Consider the following 20,010-nt stretch of genomic DNA (forward strand, 5'->3'; position numbering starts at 1 on the left):
ACAAATATCAGGTGATTCCACTTATATGAGGTACCTGCGATAGGCAAATTCATAGAGACAGACAGCAAAATAGAGGTTACTAGCAGCTAGGGGAGGGATGATGTTGATTTATTATTTAATGGGTACAGACAGTCTCTGTTTGAGATGATGAAAAAATTCCAGAAATAAATAGAAGTGATGCTTGCACAGCATTGTAAGAGTACTTAATGTCACTAAGTTGTACATTTTAAAGTGGTTAAGATGGTCCATTTTATGTTATGTATATTTTGCCAGAATTTTAAAAAATAATTGACAAAGTTTAGACAATTTTAAAGAGAGCAAAAGATTTGCGGTTAACCTAAAAAATTCATGAAAGAACTACATTTTAAGATTTATTTTAATAAATTTAACTTTTGCAAGTCAATACCATCCTGGATAACACGGTAAAACCCCATCTCTACTAAAAATACAAAAAAATATAAAATTAGCCGGGCATGGCGGTGTGTGCCTGTAGTCCCAGCTGCTGGGGAGGCTGAGGCAGGAGAATGGCGTGAACCCAGGAGGCAGAGTGAAACCTACTCATTATTATTTTGTCTTTGGAAAACTCCAGCTCCTTCATGGTAACCATTTCTTTTCCATCAACAGCTGCGTTTAATGCAGCCTGGTTCACAAGATTCTCCAACTCTGCTCCAGAAAAACCAGTGGTACCTCGAGCTATAATTTCTGGATCAATGGCTAATGTAAAAAGAGAACACAACACTAAAAGTCCAAAACAGGTCAAAGGAAGCTCTTCACGAAGAACTCACATTCTGGCTGGTGCAGTGGCTCATGCCTGTGATCCCAGCACTTTGGGAGGCTGATGCAGGTGGATCACCTGAGGTCAGGAGTTTGAGACCAGCCTGGCCAACATGGTGAAACCCTGTCTCTACTAAAAATACAAAAATTAGCTTACTGTGGTGGTGTGCACCTGTAATGCCAGCTACTTGGGAGGCTGAGGCAGGAGAATCACTTGAACCCTGGAGGCAGAGGTTGCAGTGAGCCGAGATCGCACCGTTGCACTCCAGCCTGGGCAAAAAGAACGAAACTTTGTCTCAAAACAAAGCAGAAACAAAACAAAGCACAAACGCAAAAAAACAAAAACAAAAAACTCACCTTCTGAGGGAAAAAAAGAAAATAGCTAGCTATAGCTATTCTGAGCCATAGTTTAGACATTTTTTCTCTGAATTTCATCTGGAAATACTTACTTTGGACATAAAAGGTGCCCTAATTATAGGAAACGTATATAGTTTAATGAATTGATCCAGCTATCTCTGAAACTACTGCAGCTTTAATAATTTCATTTATTTCTAAAATGGGTAATACATTTTCATATGTTTTGTTTTATAATTTGCATTCTTCTCTTTTGGCCCCATACTGACTATATCATGAGCTACTGTTGCTGAAGCTTTTTCTGTTATTTTTCATTTTACATTCATCTTAGAAAATATGTATATACATATATATTTCCTCAAATATTATCTGTCTGAATACTCTAAAAAAAACCTTTCTTTAGAATCAGGGTTCAAAACAATAGAATCTCCTGGATACACAATAACTAAGGAATGGACTTTTAAATGAACATACTAATGGTAAAAAAACAGATGATAAAAATGAACTGGTCTTTTAATATTAATACATTTACCCTGAAAGGAGCACACACAGGGTGAGTTGTGTATTACTACTTTATAGAAATGATAATGTTTGTTTCGATAGAATTAGACTTATATTGATCGAACTTTATTTTATTGAGATACCATTTCAAAATTTCTGTTCAACCTTTTACATCTGTCCTTGGAACTGTAACCTGCATGTCAAAACGACCAGGAAGTATTAAGGTACTACAGGAATAATGTAAAAGGAAAATATAAATTAATAAACTGATGATGCTAAAGCTCAGATTCAATAGGACTGACACCCTAATGACGTGAGTGGGAAGCCAAGGGCAGCCAGAGAACAGATGGAGTTTTGTACGTAAATATTCAGATAATTCCTTTTAAAACAAGGCTCAAGTAACAGTGTCAATAACCAGAAGGCAGAACAAAGGCTCATTTAGATACATGTGTATACCTAGATAGCCTACCCCTCAGAAACAAAAGCATGGAAGCACCTCGGTTCAGGAACAAATAATTCCACAAAAAACTATTATGAGAAGCACACATCTAAGTGTGTGGTTAGACTTGTACGGAATGTCTTAGGCAGTGACAAACTAGTGATCAAATAAAAACATGAATAACTTGTACAATAAAATTTTTTCATAGTAACTTTAAACCTAGTTATAATGCTACAGTGAATTTATTTTAAAAATGCTGTCTACATAAAACTTTTGTGACATATAACAAAGAAATATTTTAACAGTTTTACTGAGATGTAATTCACATAACAGAATTTAAAGTGGATACTTCAGTGGTTTTTAATATATTCAGAATTGTACAACCATCAGCACAATCTAATTTTAGTATATTCCCATCCCCACAAAGAAATCCCATATCCAGTGGCAGCCATTCCCCATTCTCCCTAACCTCTGGTAACAGCTAATCTAATTTGCCTCTGTGGATTTGCTTATTCTGGACATTGCCTATAAATGGAATCATATAATGTGATCTTTTGCAATGGACTTCTTTTAGTATAATTTTGTAGCATGTAAACAGCACTTCACAAAAATCCTCTTTCAATTCCTACTTATCTAATGCCTCTGGGAAGTTTGTGGCTCCTATTATGATAAGTCCTTCATTGGGTTGACAACTACATAGGAAAATATATTTTCACTAACACTGAAGCACAGCACACATGTAGAAATGCTCTACACAAAACAGTTTTTTTTGTTTTTTTTTGTTTTTTTTGTTTTTTTTTTTTTTTTTGAGACTGGGACTCCCTTTGTGGCCTAAGTTGGAGTGCACCAGTACCTTCATAGCTCACTGTAGCCTCAAATTTCTGGGAAGAAGTGATCCTTCTGCCTCAACCTCTCAAGTAGCTGGAACAACAGGCACATGCCACCATACCTGACTAATTTATTTTTATTTTTTATTTATTTTGAAAAATTTTCTCCCCAATTTCTAGGTACAGGCCACTGACTATTTACTTTCTTTCTTTTTCTTTTTTGAGATGGAGTCTCTCTCTTGTCACCCAGGCTGGAGTGCAGTGGTGCGATCTCTGCTCACTGCAAGCTCCGCCTCCCAGGTTCAACGCCATTCTCCTGCCTCAGCCTCCCGAGTAGCTGGGACTACAGGCGTCCGCCACCACGCCCGGCTAATTTTTTTTTGTATTTTTAGTAGAGACGGGGTTTCACTATGTTAGCCAGGATGGTCTCAATCTCCTGACCTCGTGATCTGCCTGCTAAGAAAAGAGACTGATACCACCAGTCATCTGTGACTACATATCTTCACAATTATCTGGTCTATGTAGGAAAAGATAACCTAATATAAAAAGTTTAGGTGCCCGGTTAATTTTTGAAAAATTACTTTCAAGCATACCAACTCAAATTATTCGCTCCTGGGCTTCCTATGTGGTTTCAAAATGTCTTATATTGACTTTTAAGACACTTCTTTCAAAGCAACATCAACTCTTGCTTTTTACATTATAAACATTGAGGTAAGCTTTAAACCTGCCACAACATTAAAAGCTAGTCACAAACTGTGTAGAAACAAGTGTATTTCTTCAAATAGACTGCTAGTCTCAGCTTGAATCACTGTTTTTCTATCTTAAGTACAACAACAAATGAAAAATAATATAAATACCACAAATTAAATGAATTGATATTCAAATATCCAATTAGTAGTGAAAACAATACAATAATGAGAGAAAAAGCTTGTCTTGAGTTCTTGCTTGAGGGACTACTCTGTTTCCTATACACATCACATTTTTCATATCTCTAGATATGAAATGCCTTATGGAAATAATTTGCATAAGATCACTTCTACATATATCAAATGCTGGGAGGCATCACCACATTCTAAGACAAAAGGAGACTCAATTACCCATCCATTTCAGCAAGAAGTTGATTTATGGTCTGCCTTAAATATGGATGCATTGAGATTCAATTCTCTTCCCACCAACAGAATCTAATTCCTCAATAAATGTAACACAAGGAACATTCGCTTTTCTTCCCCTAAGACAACAAAAAAGATTCGAATAAGCTGAAAGAAGTTAACTGTTTTGAACAAGATAAATATTGAAATTCCATAAAACTGTCAAAAGCCAACAAAAATATTCATTGTAAGAAAATACACAAAAGGAGATCAATTTTTACTGATTTAAGAATAGTAGCGTTAGGAGGAAAAAAAAAAACTATACCAAAGAAAATGATTTGAAATAAAAGCAATTGGGCATTCATTCTTCCTAGATATACAAATATCATATACAATTAGGTTTGAAGCTAATTACTCCCTAATTCCATACTATAAAATTGATAAATAAAATGAAAAAAAAAAACTAAGAGATTTTTGGTAGCCTCCAACCTCATTTTGCACTTCCACTAGCTCTTTCGATAATTCATATATTAAGCTATCCAAATCAAGATCCCACAATTGCTATTTTAGCTATCAAAACTAATTAGCATGCAAAGCTAGAGGCCCCAAAAAATAGAAATTAAAAAAAGGAAAAAGAAAAGTAATTATCGAAGAAAGGGGAAGATACACATTTCCCTTAAAATTAACAAAATTTAGCATTGTATGAAAGATACATCAAAATGTACTAAAAAGATTTCTGATACTGCTGACTCCCACACCACAAACATCTCATCAAATTTGGATCTAGAAGCATAATAAAAAGGAACATCAGCTTCTCCTGCTTAGGAAGTGACTTTCCAGTCCCTGGGAGTCCAACTAAAAGAATTCCTAAAAGAAAACAAAACAAGAATGATTCAAAGTATTTTTAAAAAATCCCTCGATATGAACCTATAAAACAAATAGTTATTCATTTACGTAATTTTCAGGTTGAGGTCACAACAATAAGCAAGATTTTGAAACACAGCAAACTATACTTGTGTCTGCTATAGGTTCACTTCAGAATCTTGTCCAAAATTAATTTTCCTGTATCATGTAAGTATTGTTTACATACCAACAACAGACATGACAGGGAGAACCTTGAGGCAAAAAAATACAAACCCATTTATCACTAAATAAGTAAGATAAAAATTCAAGTAGAAATAGATTAAAAGACTGAACAATCAAATGTAATTCATGAATCTTGAATTGACAATATGATATTAAGGAAATAGTGTTAATTTTCTTTGGTGGGATAAGATTATTATGTTTATTTAGGGCACTGTTCTTATTCTTAGGTGATGTATAATGAAGTCTTTAGATGTCAAGTAGTTGATGTCTATAGTTTTCTTTCAAATGTTTGGGAGGAAAATACACACATATACAGAAAGCAAATATGACAAAATGTTAACAATTGTTTAGTCTAAGTTGGTAGGATATGGATGTTAATTGTACTGTTCTTTCAAGGTTTTCCATATATTTGAAAATTTTCATGATATCATAATAATTTTCACATGTTAGAAAAACAGAATTGCCTGATTTGTATGTTTTTATAAATATACATATTACATTTAAAAAGCAACAAAACTTCTTTACATACATGTTTGCTGCATTTTAACATTAAAAAATAGTAAAGAAAGCTCGAGCTCAAATATAGCTTTATGACTATCCTAGTATTGTCATGTTTCAGTGATACTTAACTGGTTTAAATCATATTAATTTCTATGGATTACGTCTTGGTATCCGAAGATTTTTCTACAAATTTATACTACTCAAATTTTCTACAAATTTAAAATACTCCTTGTGATTAGAAAGAGGAAGAGTGAGGCCGGGTGCAGTGGCTCACGCCTGTAATCCCAGCACTTAGCGGGGTCGAGGCGGGTGGATCACGAGGTCGGGGGATTGAGACTATCCTGGCTAACACGGTGAAATCCCGTCTCTACTAAAAACACAAAAAATTAGCCAGGGGTGGTGGCGGGCGCCTGTACTCCCAGCTACTCAGGAGGCTGAGGCGGGAGAATGGCGTGAATTCGGCAGGCGGAGCTTGCAGTGAGCGGAGATCGTGCCACTCCACTCCAGCCTGGGCGACAGAGCGAGACTCTGTCAAAAAAAAAAGAAAGAAAGAAAAGAAAAAAAGAAAGAGGAGGAGAGTAGGTCGGTCACAGTGGCTCACGCCTGTAATCCCAGCAATTTGGGAAGTCGAGGCTAGTGGATAACCTGAGGTCGAGAGTTCAAGACCAGCCTGACCAATATGGAGAAACCCCGTTTCTTTCTACTGAAAAAAAAAAAAAAAAAAAAAACCCGGGCATAGTGGAGCATGCCTGTAATCCCAGCTACTCGGGAGGCTTGAGGCAGGAGACTCACTTGAACCCGGGAGGGGGAGGTTGCAGTGAGCCGAGATCGCGTCATTGTACTCCAGCCTGGGAAACAAGAGCCAAACTCCGTCTCAAAAAAAAAAAAAAAAAAAAAAAAAAAAAAAAAAAAAAAAAAAAAAAAGGCGGGGAGGAGTGTAACTATTAATACTTCTGTGGTTTTAAACACTCACTCCGTGATGTGATAGCACTGCTTTAATAAATGTGCCCTAAATTAGCAAAGGTTCCTTGCAGATAATTTCATACACTGCTGTATTCTCACTAGAGATAGGTGGCTGTATAAAATCAAGCATTAAAAAGGAATGTCATCCTTTAACTCAGCAATTCCATTTCTAGAAATTTAGTCTAAGGAAATAATTAAGCATGAAGGCAAAGCCTTGAATTAAGATGATCACCACAGTACTATTTTTAATAGCAAAAGCCTGGAAACCAAATAAAAATTGAATATAAATGGTTAAACTGTGATACAACCATAAATTAGAAGGATACTATGAAGTCATTAAAAACCATGTTAACCATGAGAAAACATCACACAAAGCCAAACTGAAAACATTCTATAAATAATTAGGCAAGTACTTTTTGCAACTATAAAAAGCATGATTAATCATCTTCTCCCTACTCCCTCACAAAAAGGCTAAGGAATTGTTTCATTAAAACAAACAAACAATAAAAATCTAAATGTTATGTGTGATCCTGGATTGGGTCTTCAACTGGGGAAGAGGGTAAGGATCAGGGCAACACTACAACGGATATAGACTGTAAATTTCATAATGGTTTTGTAGATATGTTAAATGTCTTTTTTTTTTTTTGAGATGGAGTCTCACTCTGTCCCCCAGGCTGGAGTTCAGTGGCTCAGTCTTGGCTCACTGCAACCTCCACCTCTTAGGTTCAAGCGATTCTCTCGCCTCAGCCTCCTGAGTACCTGGGATTACAGGCACCTGCAACCAAGCCCAGCTAATTTTTTTTTTTTTTTTTTTTTTTTTTTTTTTTTTTGTATTTTTAGTAGAGTCGGGTTTTCACCATATTGGTCAGGCTGGTTAGAACTCCAATGGCCCCTGGTTAAAGACCAGACTGGTCTTGAACTCCTGACCTCAAGCAATCCATCTGCCTCCACCTCCCAAAATGCTGGGATTATAGGTGTGAGCCACCGCACCCAGCTAATGTCCTAATTTTCGCATTACTCTGGAGTAATGTAAAAGAATACACTTAGGGGTGACTATGTTTACAATTTACTCTCAAATAATTAAAAATTTATTTACTTACAAATAATTTTTATATTTATATATGTGTAAAGAGACAAAGTGAATGATTTTTATAATGGAGCTAGGTTGAGCGCACTGGCTCATGCCTGCAGTCCTAGTATTTTGGGAGGCCAAAGTGGGTGGATCGCTTGAGCCCAGGAGTTCAAAAGGAGCCTGGGCAATATGGAGTAATCTCATCTTTACAAAAAGTACAAAAATTAACAGGCATGGTGGTGTGTGCCTGTGGTCCCAGCTACTTGGGAGGGTCACCTGAACTCAGGAGGTCATGGCTACAGTGACCCATGATTGCATCACTGTACTCAAGCCCGGATCTAAAAAAGAAAAGAACTAAATATTAAAAATGTGTGAGTCTAGGTTAAGGATATGAGGAGCATTCTATATCCTATTGTTGTAACTTAAAGTCTGAAATTATATAAAAACTTGCAGTTACAAAAAAAAAAGGCTGTGGAATTTGTTCAGAATGAACATCCATTTTGTAAAATAGCAATTAAGACTTAAACTTTAATCAGTTAAAATTATATTAGTGATATATTAAGGGTTTTTTTTAACATCAAATCATGGGAAAGAAAAGATATCTTACCTTTCAGAAGTTTACCTCCAAGAACCGTAAATTTTTGTGAAGTTTTCAAGAATTCAACAACGTCCTGTAATTCTTGTTGAGCTTCCTCCACCTAAAGTGACACAATTTTTCAAATAACTTTAGATAATGGATACATTTGGTTAGATTATCAAGGCTTCCCTTTTGAAAATCATAAATTTAATTTGGATATGGAATTAACCTGGCCTTCTTTGTTTCAGTGAAAGAAGCACACAAAAATGGCCCCTTATAAAATACACAAAGGGTTTTCCCCTGACCATTATTTCCAGTTATGCAAAGTCTCCTTACTATCCCCAAAATATCATTCTGAATTTTCATTTTCTCAGTGAGAAAACAAAAGTCAAATACATTGGGCATGGTTAAAAATAAACTACCTAATGAGGAGCAGACTTAAACATGAAACATATCTTCATACCAAAGGGCATTCCAAAAATGTACAATTAATGTCATGATTCACTTATTATTTCAAGAAAAAGTCCCAGTCATATTTCCAGGAAATATTATACTTATTAAAGAGCAAAGTTATGTTTTTTTGTTAGATTTGGAATGGTCTTTGAAAGTTATTCTGATTAAACTATTAATTAAAAATGCACTAATGTTGCCGGGCGTGGTGGCTCACGACTGTAATCCCAGCACTTCGGGAGGCTGAGGTGGGTAGATCACGTTGTCAGGAGTTCAAGACCAGCCTGGCCAAGATGGAGAAACCCCGTCTCTACTAAAAATACCAAAAAAAAAAAAAAAAAAAAAATTAGCTGGGCTTGGTGGTGGGCACCTGTAATCCCAGCTACTCAGGATGCTAAGGTAGAGAATTGCTTGAACCCTGGCGGCGGAGGTTGCAGTGAGCCAAGATCATGCCACTGCACTCCAGTCTGGGTGACAAAGTGAGACACCATCTCAAAAAAAAAAAAAAAAATTACTAACATTTTAATCAAGTTAATGGTTAAAAATAAAGCATTTTCTTTTCACAGAGTGTATGTGTATATATATGTGTGTATGTGTGTGTGTATATATATATGTGTATGTGTGTGTGTGTGTATATATATATATATATATGAAAGCTTTGCCCACTTCTAGGTCCAGAAGTGTGTACATATGTTTACCAAGAGATGTGTACAAGAATATTCACACCAGCTCTATTTGAGCCAAAAACTAGAAATAACCCGAATGTCCACCTAAAGTAGTATAATTGCACAGTGTTGCGGTATTCATATAATGGAATACTATGCAATAAGGATAAATAAACCACAGCTCAAATAACTGATGGATCTCACAAACATGTTGAATAAAAGAAGCCTCAACCAGGTGTGGTGGCTCATATGTGTAATCCCAACACTTTGGGAGGCCGAGGCAGGCAGATCATGAGGTCAGAAGTTTGAGACCAGCTTTGCCAACATGGTGAAACCCTGCCTCTACTAAAGGTACAAAAATTAGCCAGGTTTGGTGGCAGGCATGTGTAATCCCAGCTACTTGGGGGACTGAGGCAGGAGAATCGCTTGAACCCAGGAGGTGGAGGTTGCAATGAGCCAAGATTGCGCCACTGCACTCCAGCCTGGGTGACAGGGCAAGACTCTATCAAAAAAAAAAAAAGCCTCATACAAAAGAAGATATTCTTTATGGATTATCAAATTTATCAAAATTCAAAAACCGGCAAAATTCATGTGTGGTATTAAAGAGGAAAGTGTCCCTAGGTGGGGAAGACGGTAACCAGAAGGAGGCATCAGGGAGGTTCTGGGCTTCTGATAATGCTCTGTTTCTTGAGCTGGATACATATAACACAGGCACTTTTTGAAAATTTATGGATTTATCCACCTTGGTGTGAATTTGTTAAACTTCAATGAGATTTATGGTCAAAAAAAAAAAAAAAAAGACTTGGCTGGTTTATTAAAAGACAACTTGAAAGATAATATCCATGTGCTAAAAGAAGACTAAAATATATTTGGTCAAAATGATAGATACAATGCCAATTTTAAGTTGTAGGGATAAAGGAGAAGAGATTAAACATAATTTACTATTCAAATAAACTATATTATCTCCCCAAATTCTGCGGCAAGAGAATTCTCACTTGAGGAACGTAAGATCTATCAAGGAAAATAATTAATGGGATCAAGGTAATGAATCAAGTTATTAAAAGCCCTTATTAATATTTAAGGCTATATATACAAGTATGCCTATATATTGAGAAATTCTAGGCAAGGAAATGATATTCCTATACAAGCTCTTTGATATTTGGTAAAAATTTGAACACAGGAACTACGTAATGGCAAAGCTGTTCTGATAAATGCTGTTGAATTTGCTCTATGTAAATTTAGGTCTTATGACAATTATAAAATTAATTCGTTTTAGCATGGAAAACTTTGTAGGATCTATCTTAATTGTGATGTCTACTTTCATTATGCTTAGTCATCAGCATGGTTTTAGTTTAGTACTCAGAAATTCCCACATTCCAGGACAAGTGTAGTGGCTCATGCCTATTACCCCAGGACTTTGTGAGGCTGAGACGGGACGTTTGCCTGAGCTCAGGAGTTTGAGACCAGCCTGGACAACAAAGTGAGACTCTGTCTCTACAAAAAAAAAAAAAAAAAAAAAGGAAAATATCAACTGGGCCCAGTGCCTCTCATAGCTATAATCACTTTAGGAGGAAAAGATGGGTGGATCACTTGAACTCAGGAGATCAAAACCAACCTGGGCAACACAGCTAAATCCCGACTCTACAAAAAGAGTACAAAAATTAGCCAGGTGTAGGGGCACACACCTGAAATCACAGTCACCTGGGAGGTTGAGGCAGGAGGATGGCTTGAGTCCGGGAGGCAAAGTGAGCTAAGATCACACCACTGCACTTCACCCTGGGTGACAGAGCCAGACACTGTCTAAAAATAATAATAAAATTAAATTAAAAAATTAGCCAGGTGTGGTGATGCATGCCTGTGACCTCAGCTATAAGGGAGGCTAAGGCAGGAGTATCACTTGAGTCCAGAAGGTCGAAGCTGCAGTGAGCCAAGATCACGCCATTACTCCAGCCTGGGCCACAGAGCGAGACGCTGTCTCAAAAAAGAAAAAAATTATCTCATTCCAAAAGAAGTGTGGTATATTCAGTAAATAAGTATGTACATTACAGGCAGAAAATAACAATGCCCTATCTGACCACAGCCTTAATACACGCTCAATTTAGAAAAGGCATGCAGACCTCAAACACAATAAGAAGAGCCCTCCACACTGATGATTGAAGGTTTCAAATAATCAATGCACCAACCTCTTCCTCAATTGTTCCCTGAATTCCAACAGGGTTCATAGCCATTTAAACTGGAAAGGAAAGGAAATAACTGCTTGGTGTAAAACTATCATAATGATTCCCAATTCCTTATTCCCCAATAGTCTAGGTTGAAAAAAACATGAGACACAACTATGTAAAGAGGAAAAGCAGAAATAAAAACATAACCAGTCACTTCAGAGTTGGAAAAGTCCTCAGATCACGTACTTCAAATCCCTCCTGCAAGAAGAATTTCTTCCAAAACATTCCTGAAAGATAATTACCCAGCCACTAGAGATCTCAGAAATCAAACATAATAGAGCAGATGTAACGGCAAAGCACAGAGAAGAGCACGGTGTGGGACTAAAGTTCTGGAATTTATATGTGGAAGAGATAAAAGAAATAGAAAATCAGTAGAAAAAAACATTTTGACTTGTATTGATGTAAATTCATGATCCCAAATTTCAAGTGAGCCCAACAGCTTTATTTCCCATTTCCATTCGTTCTCCTATTCCTACACAATTTACTTCCTCCATAAATCACTCATTCCTCCTCTCGCAACCATATTCTTTCTTCTCGTTACCTTGATTCTATCAATTTCCACAACCCCCACCTACTAGTTTACCAACATTCCAACTTTATTTTGTACTATGAGATAAATTATCTGCGCTTCTCCCTCAAAAAAAAAAAAATCCAATAATTGTTTGTAATCCTCTATTCCATCTCATTTCTTTTTACCTCTTGTAAACCCACTGCAGTCGAAATTTAACCCCTGCAACTCCATTAAAATTGCTCTTTATCAGGTACACCAATGACCTACTGCTAAATCAAATGGTCAGTTCTCACTTGGCCCATCAATAGCATTTCACATCGCTGATCACTCCCTTCATCATAGAAATATTTTCTTCTAGGATACCTTTGTCACTCAACACTAGCAGCTCCTTCTTAGTCTTGGTTCCTGGCTTCTCTTCTCTGTCTTGTGAACCTTCAAGTGCTCTATAGCTCAGTATTTAGACTCTCTTCTGGTTACACTTACTCCCTGGGTAATCTCATCCAAACATGTGTACTTAACATATATGTAAATATATGTTAAATTAAACATGTTATATGTAAACTTATATGTTATATATATAAACAACATATATAAGTATATGTTAAACATGTTATATATAAACATGTTATATGTTATATATAATATGTTAAATATAAATATAACATATATAAATATATATGAATGTAATCTCATATTTTTAATTCTAGCTTAGACCTATCCCATACCTCCAAAGTGGTATATCCAAGTTACTCAACCTTTCGTTTGTATCTCTCACACCTAACATACCTAAAACTAAATTTCCAACCTTTGTCCCCCAAATCTGCTCCACTCACAGCCTTTTAAATCCTCAATAAAGGCCGGACGCAGTGCTCATAGCTGTAATCCCAGCACTTTGGGAGGCCGAGACGGGAGGATCATGAGGTCAAGAGTTTGAGACCAGCTTGGCCAACATGGTGAAACCCCATCTCTACTAAAAATACAAAAATTAGCCAGGCATGGTGGCAGGCGCCTGTAATCCCAGCTACTCAAGAGGCTGAGGCAAGATAATTGCTTGAACCTGGGAGGCAGAGGTTGCAGTGAGCCGAGATTGTGCCACTGCACTCCAGCCTGGGTGACAGGGCAAGACTCTGTCTCAAAAAAAAAAAAAAAAAAAAAAAAAAAAAAAAAAAAATTCTATTGGTTCTACTTTCAAAAATGAACAAATCAGACACCCTAATACCTCAGAACCTTTGCTCAATCTGTTCCTTTGGCCAGAAATGTTCTTGTCTCAGATAAATGCAGTTTATTCCATCTTCTCCTTCAGATTTTCTTTCAAATGTCACCTTCTCTATCAATCAAACCCTGAACATTCCATTTAAAACTATAATCCTTCTCTCAGAGCTCCTATTCCTCTTTACCCTGCTCTATTTTTTCCTCCATACATTTTTATTACCTTTTAACATACTCTACTAAATTCTTATATGACATATCAGTGTCCAGTTCCTGCTTTTAGAATTTAAACTCTATGAAGGCAAAGATTATTCTATTCCAGCAGCTAAAATAGGGTCTAGCACTTAATAGATACTATTAAATATTTAGGCCAGGTGTGGTGGCTCACACTTGTAAACCCAACACTTTGGGAGGTCGAGGTGGGTGGATCATGAGGTCAGGAGATCGAGACCAACCTGGCTAACACAGTGAAGTCCTGTCTCTACTAAAAATACAAAAAATTAGCCAGGCGTGGTGGTGGGTGCTTGTAGTCCCCATACTCAGGAGGCTGAGGCAGGAGAATGGCGTGAACTCAGGAGGCGGAGGTTGCAGTGAGCCAAGATCGCACCACTGCACTCCAGCCTGGGCAATAGAGTGAGACTCCATCACAAAAAAGAAAAAAAAAAGCCATTAAGTATTTAACAAATTAATTGACTATAAACTAGGATTTATCCATTCTATTCATTCAAGAAATATACATTGTCGGCTGGGCACAGTGGCTCACGTCTGTAATCCCAGCACTTCAGGAGGCTACTGGAGTTAGAAAAATCAATAAGAGGCATAGGTAAAGAAGGACCATTTATTAACTATCTACTATGTGCCAAGCACACACATTATTTGTCAGAATCTAAAGTAATTTCCTCAAGGTTACATAGCTAATAAGTAGAAAAATGAATTTCAAATTTTAGTCAACTTGACTCTGAAGTCCACATTCACTCCACTATACCAGGCTGCTCCTTCATAAATTATACTAATCTCTGTCATAAAGCAAGATTTCATACTTGGGTATTATTATTTATCCCAAAATACAAATGTTTCTAATACTTCGGGATACAATTTTACCTATTCCAGAATACACTCTAGAATCAAATATCGACCTTATTCAGAGTATCAATTAGAGAATTAATGAAGAAGGCAAGGCAATCTTCTTAACTTACACCTTTAACATGTTTGAAGGTGACGTTTTTCATCTGGACAGGATCTACTGCAGAATCAAGCCCCATTGTTGTCCAGAAGCGGACTAAAGGGAAGGAAAGAAATGTTTATATTTGATAGGTTAGTAATATTCCAATCACTTTACTTTTTAGATGCAAGAAAGCAAAGCCTAGAAAAATTAAATATCTAAGAGAACTAACTTCACATATCAAATCAGAATGAGGAATAGAAACTAGGTCTCCTGGATTTCTAAACCGTTTTCAAAGAGTAAGCGATTCACATTAAAAAGACATATTTCAGTTGCTCTGCCTATGGAGTAGCCATTCTTTTATTCCTTTACTTTCTTAATAAACTTGAAAAAATAAAAATTCAAAAATAATAAGACATATTTGTACTTTCCAGTTAATAAAATAAAAAATTATTTTCCACTTCTCATTATAGTATCTAATGATAGAAATCTTAAATCAGCATTTCTCAATCTTTGGTGTGAATAAAACTCACTTGAGAAATATGTTAAAATGCAGGTTCTCAGGCCACAGCACAGAACTATGTTTGGAAATTTGAGAAAGGGCCAAGCAGAATTTGCATTTTTAACAAAAACTTTGATTATTCTGATATAACTGGTCACAGATCTATGCTTTGAAATATATTGCCTTAAAGTTAGCAGAAAATACTGACACACATTAATAAGAAATTGAAGTTTAACACATTATTACACTTTTCATGTAGTCTTCTTCCTCTGAAAACTGTTATTACTTGCCCTCAAATGGCCTATCAGTTATGACATCATTAAGTACAACCAAGACAGAACAAGTCTGATAGGACAGGAAAATATTTGAGATCAGTTCTGGAGAACTATTACAAGGATTTCTTAAATCTTTCCCACTCACGTAGAAACTTCCAAACTAGAGCAGTTATAAATGAGTAAACTGAGCAAATTCTAATTTCCTCAAAAGAAGCCCAAAAATACTTTTAAAATAGGCTGAAAAATGAGTTGGCAAAATACAGGGTTAAGAAGAAATCCTTAATAAATCAAGAATATGGAAGCTGGGAGAGCAAATTTAAAATAGTAATTCTAGAATGAACACTAATAGTTTTAGCCCACTAACGTATTTTTTACAGAATCTGTACATATCCTTAATAATAAAGAGAATAGAGAACACAGGGTGAAAACTGCATGGTGATTGAAAAGGTAATTGGAACCACTTAAGTCTGACACTATTACTTCATTTCAGATAAGCAAACTATAAAAAGGGAAACATTTAATGTAATTTTATTAGTTTATCTTTGAAATAGAAGGCTTGTATTGCTTGTATCAGCTTGTATTGCTATTATAAAATTCTTCCACATAATTTTTAAATTACTTAAATAATTAATTTTCCTTTCACCCTGTTGATCAGGATAATTTTTAAATTTTATAACTGGACAGGTATCATTTCCAAAAATCTGGGAAACTAATCACTACTGGGAATGAAAGCCTAGCTTCTAGAGCTATAAACATTAATGTGTTCTTTCTTTAAGGCTTAGATTAAGCATTAAAAAGAATCACGTATTTAAAGGAATAAGAAGCTAATAAGTTGGATTAATAAGAAAACTTTTAACAGATAAAAATGGTTTTTTTAAAAGTCCATAAATCCCGAATAGCAGCAGAACGAAGAGAATCAGACGGGTTCATCTTAGGGAATCTAGGAGAGAAAGAAAAAGCCTTACATCAAATAACATTAATGAAATATGACAGCTCAATGAAATGCAAATATTAGGTTATTGTTGACAATCACATTTCATCACATGCAATTTTGGAATCTGGCATTCTTTTTCATAACTGCTATGATTTCCTGTAAGTACCCTATTGTCAAAAACTTCATTAAGGCTGAGCATCGTGGCTCATTCCTATAATCCCAGCACTTTAAGAGGTCAAGGCAGGAGGATCACTTGAGCCCTGGAGTTTAAGACCAGCCTGGACAACATGGCAAGATTTTATCTCTACAAAAATTAGCTGGATGTGGTGGCATATGCCTGTTGTCCTAGCTAGTCAGGAGGCTGAGGTGAGAGGGTCACTTGAGCCCAGAAAGTTAAGGCTGCAATGAGCCGTGATTATACCACTGCACTCTGGCTTGGGCGATGAAGCAAGACTGTGTCTCAAAAACAAACAAACAACAACAATGACAACGAAAACACACACACACAGAGAAACAAAAAACAAAGAAACAAAAACCTTTATTAAGCCACTCACACTTCCTGTTCTTCAATTTGGTTTTTCTCTTGAGAAAGGGAAACCATCAGTAGAATCTCCATTTCTACATAAAATTACAAATATAGTGGAATTCAATCAGTAGAAAGATGGATGGTCTTAGAAAAGTTACTTAAAACTTCACTGTAGGATTATGACTTCCTTTCAGTTATTCTTCTCAAACATGAATGGTTTCAAATCAACTTATCATTGGTTTTTTTTTGAGAGTGCTTGAGCTTTCAGAAAAGCTTCTGCAAACCCAGTTTTCAATGCATCTTGGTGAGCTTCAGGAATGCTTTTGGTTTTCATGAGTTTGTCCAAACTCTCAACATCTGATCCTCTGTCCTGCAAAAGAAACCCCTGAATACACAAACAACACATAAATACTGGTTAACAACACAGTGACACTCCCCAGCAATATTGTGACCGCTCAAAAAAATTCACTAAAATTCCATACTTTTTACTGTCAATGTGAAGAAACAGATTAAGACTCAACAATGAATTAATCAATAACTAGGAAACTAACACTAGATCCTATTCCTACATTAATCAATTAATAGTATCAAGAAAGTGGCATTATTCTCTGCAAGAATACTATACTACAAATAGGTCACATATTATCTTAGGGTTTGATTAGCTTAATGTTCACATCACCTTATCTCTGCTAGAGGAAAAATTTCATTAATTTACTAAATATCTACTAAGCACCATTCACATACTTGGCCTTATATAAGTTCTGAAGATGTGGCCAGGTGTGGTGGCTCACACCTGTAATCCCAGCACTCTGGGAGGCCAAGGTGGGCAGATCACGAGGTCAGGAGATCGAGATCATCCTGGGTAACATGGTGAAATCCTGTCTCTACTAAAAATACAAAAAATTAGCCAGGTGTGGTGGCTGGCGCCTGTAGTCCCAGCTACTAAGGAGGCTGAGGTAGGAGAATGGCATGAACACAGGAGGCAGAGCTTGCAGTGAGCTGAGACTGAGCCACTGCCACTCTAGCCTGGGAGATGGCACAAGACTCCGTCTCAAAAAAGAAAAAAAAAAAAGGTTTTGAAGATGTAAAGATAAATAAACCACTGGTCTTTAAGTTTTCAGTCTAGTGAAGAAACATATGTAAACAGCTGGGTTTCTTAAATCATTTCGATATCATATTAGAAGTATTATGTATGGTGGTAAATAAATGCTACCTCAGGAAGACAGGAAAGGCCTTACAGAGCACAGGACATCTGAAACACCACTATATAAATTCCACTATATTTGTAACTTGATGTAGAAATGGAGATTCTGCTGATGGTTTCCCTTTCTCAAGAGAGAAAATAAACACCATGAACAATCTGATAGGGGTATGAAACAATTAGCCGCCAGTGGTCAAGAACTACCAGCAATCTTATATAAGACTTCAATGCCAAGAGAGGAGCAGGAAACGGAGGGGCATATCAAATGGTGAGAAGAGAAACACAGCAGGTAGAGACCAAATAATGAAATTCCTAGTGTATCAGGTGGAGGTAAGAAACAAAGCAAAGTAATGTAACTAGATCATCATTTTAGAAGGACTGATAGGTGGCAGTCTGGAGGTGGGACTGAATGTAGCAAGACTAGAGGCAAGGAGACTAAACAAGTATTCATGAGAGTAATTTAGGCAACAAATGGTTATAGGGTATCTATGGCAGTGGGACAGATTTAAGAAAGATTTAGGAGGTTAGGTCAACAGGACTTCAGTGGTTAATGGATGTGGGAGGTGAGGCAAGATGAACAAATGTAGGTTGACAGCCAGGTTTTTAGCTTGGGTGAATGCTGCTCATTAATACAGAGAACACCTAAACAGGTCTAGGTTTATGGGAAAAAAATACAGTAAGTGAAGAGGTAAGTCTGGTGCCCAGAAGAGTTAGAGGCATAATGATGACACAGGTTACTAATCCCTTATTATTAGTGGAAAGAAGGAAAACATCTATCAGCCAACAAAAGAAATCAGATATTGAAGATCCTCATTTTGTTTGTTTGTTTGTTCGTTTGTTGTGGTTTCTTTTTGAGACGGAGTCTCACTCTGTCACCAGGCTGGAGGACAGTGGTGCAATCTTGGCTCACTGCAACCTCTGCCTTCCGGGTTCAAGTGATTCTCCTGCTTCAGTCTCCCAACTAGCTGGGACTACAGGCGTCCGCCACCATGCCTGGCTAATTTTTTGCATTTTTAGTAGAGACAAGGTTTCATCATATTGGCCAGGATGGTCTCAATCTCTTGACCTCGTGATCTGCCCGCCTTGGCCTCTCAAAGTGCTGGGATTACAGGCACGAGCCACCGCACCTGGCCAAATTAAACAAATTTAAGTTGCACACCTCCTGACCAAATAAGATTTTCAAAAGATGTTTATCTAAGAAATTATAGATGCTTACTTCATTGAGACTTCTCAAAAGTTTTATTGGATCTGCTGCAAATTAGTTTAAATTTAAAAAACAATTGAATGAAGTATATAAAATAAAGTTGTGTTCCCATAGACAAAGGCAATTTTTTTTAAGTTGTACCATTTAATCTCAAATCAGTCATGCTTGGTACCTGTTACACTTTCTTTCATAAAAGTCAACAGGTCACATTTTCAAAAGCATTGCTATGCAAATGTAGCCAATAAAATGCCTATTATTTTATTGGGTTTTGTTTTCTTTTTTCTTTTCTTGTTTTTTTTTTTTTTTTTTTTTTTTTTTTTGGCTTCTTTTTTAGATGGAGTTTCGGTCTGTTACCCAGGCTGGAGTACAGTGATGCGATCTTGGCTCACCACAACCTCTGCCTCCCGGGTTCAACAATTCTCCTGCCTCAGTCTACCGAGTAGTTGGGACAACAGATATGTGCCACCATACCTGGCTAATTTTTGTATTTTTAGTAGATATGGGGCTTTACTATGTTGGTCATGCTGATCTCGAAATCCTGACCTCATGGTACGTCCACCTTGGCCTCTCAAAGTGCTGGGATTAACAGGCGTGAGCCACTGCACCCCGTCCATTTTCATTTTTCAAAAGCATGTTCTTTAGACATCGATGTTCTATTTCTTTTAAAGTTTGAGAACATAGAGCAAGCATATTTCAAAGAAAGTTATACATGGTATGCACCATCAGATTTGGCCTTATCATGATATCTACTCATATCTGAGCACCAAAACTCACCAGTGGTTCTCTATTTTTGACCAGACAGATTATTTTTACTGAGTCTTCCTCATTGTCAATATCTTCAGGCATAGGAGGCAACACAGGGTCATAATTCTTCTGAGCCACAGTATTATGTACAGAGAGTAAAGCCTGTAACATTCAAAGGTATATACATATATATAAATGATATATATATAAATAAATGATATAT

General features: G+C 36.5%; 1 pseudogene; it reads right to left on the reverse strand.

Moving 5' to 3' along the window:
- Positions 1 to 332: 332 nt before the first annotated feature.
- Positions 333 to 20,010, reverse strand: part of LOC115900414 — a 52,552-nt pseudogene continuing 32,874 nt past the window's right edge.

This window comes from Rhinopithecus roxellana, chromosome 11 (assembly GCF_007565055.1).
Source record: "Rhinopithecus roxellana isolate Shanxi Qingling chromosome 11, ASM756505v1, whole genome shotgun sequence".
NCBI classification, from domain to species: domain Eukaryota; kingdom Metazoa; phylum Chordata; class Mammalia; order Primates; family Cercopithecidae; genus Rhinopithecus; species Rhinopithecus roxellana.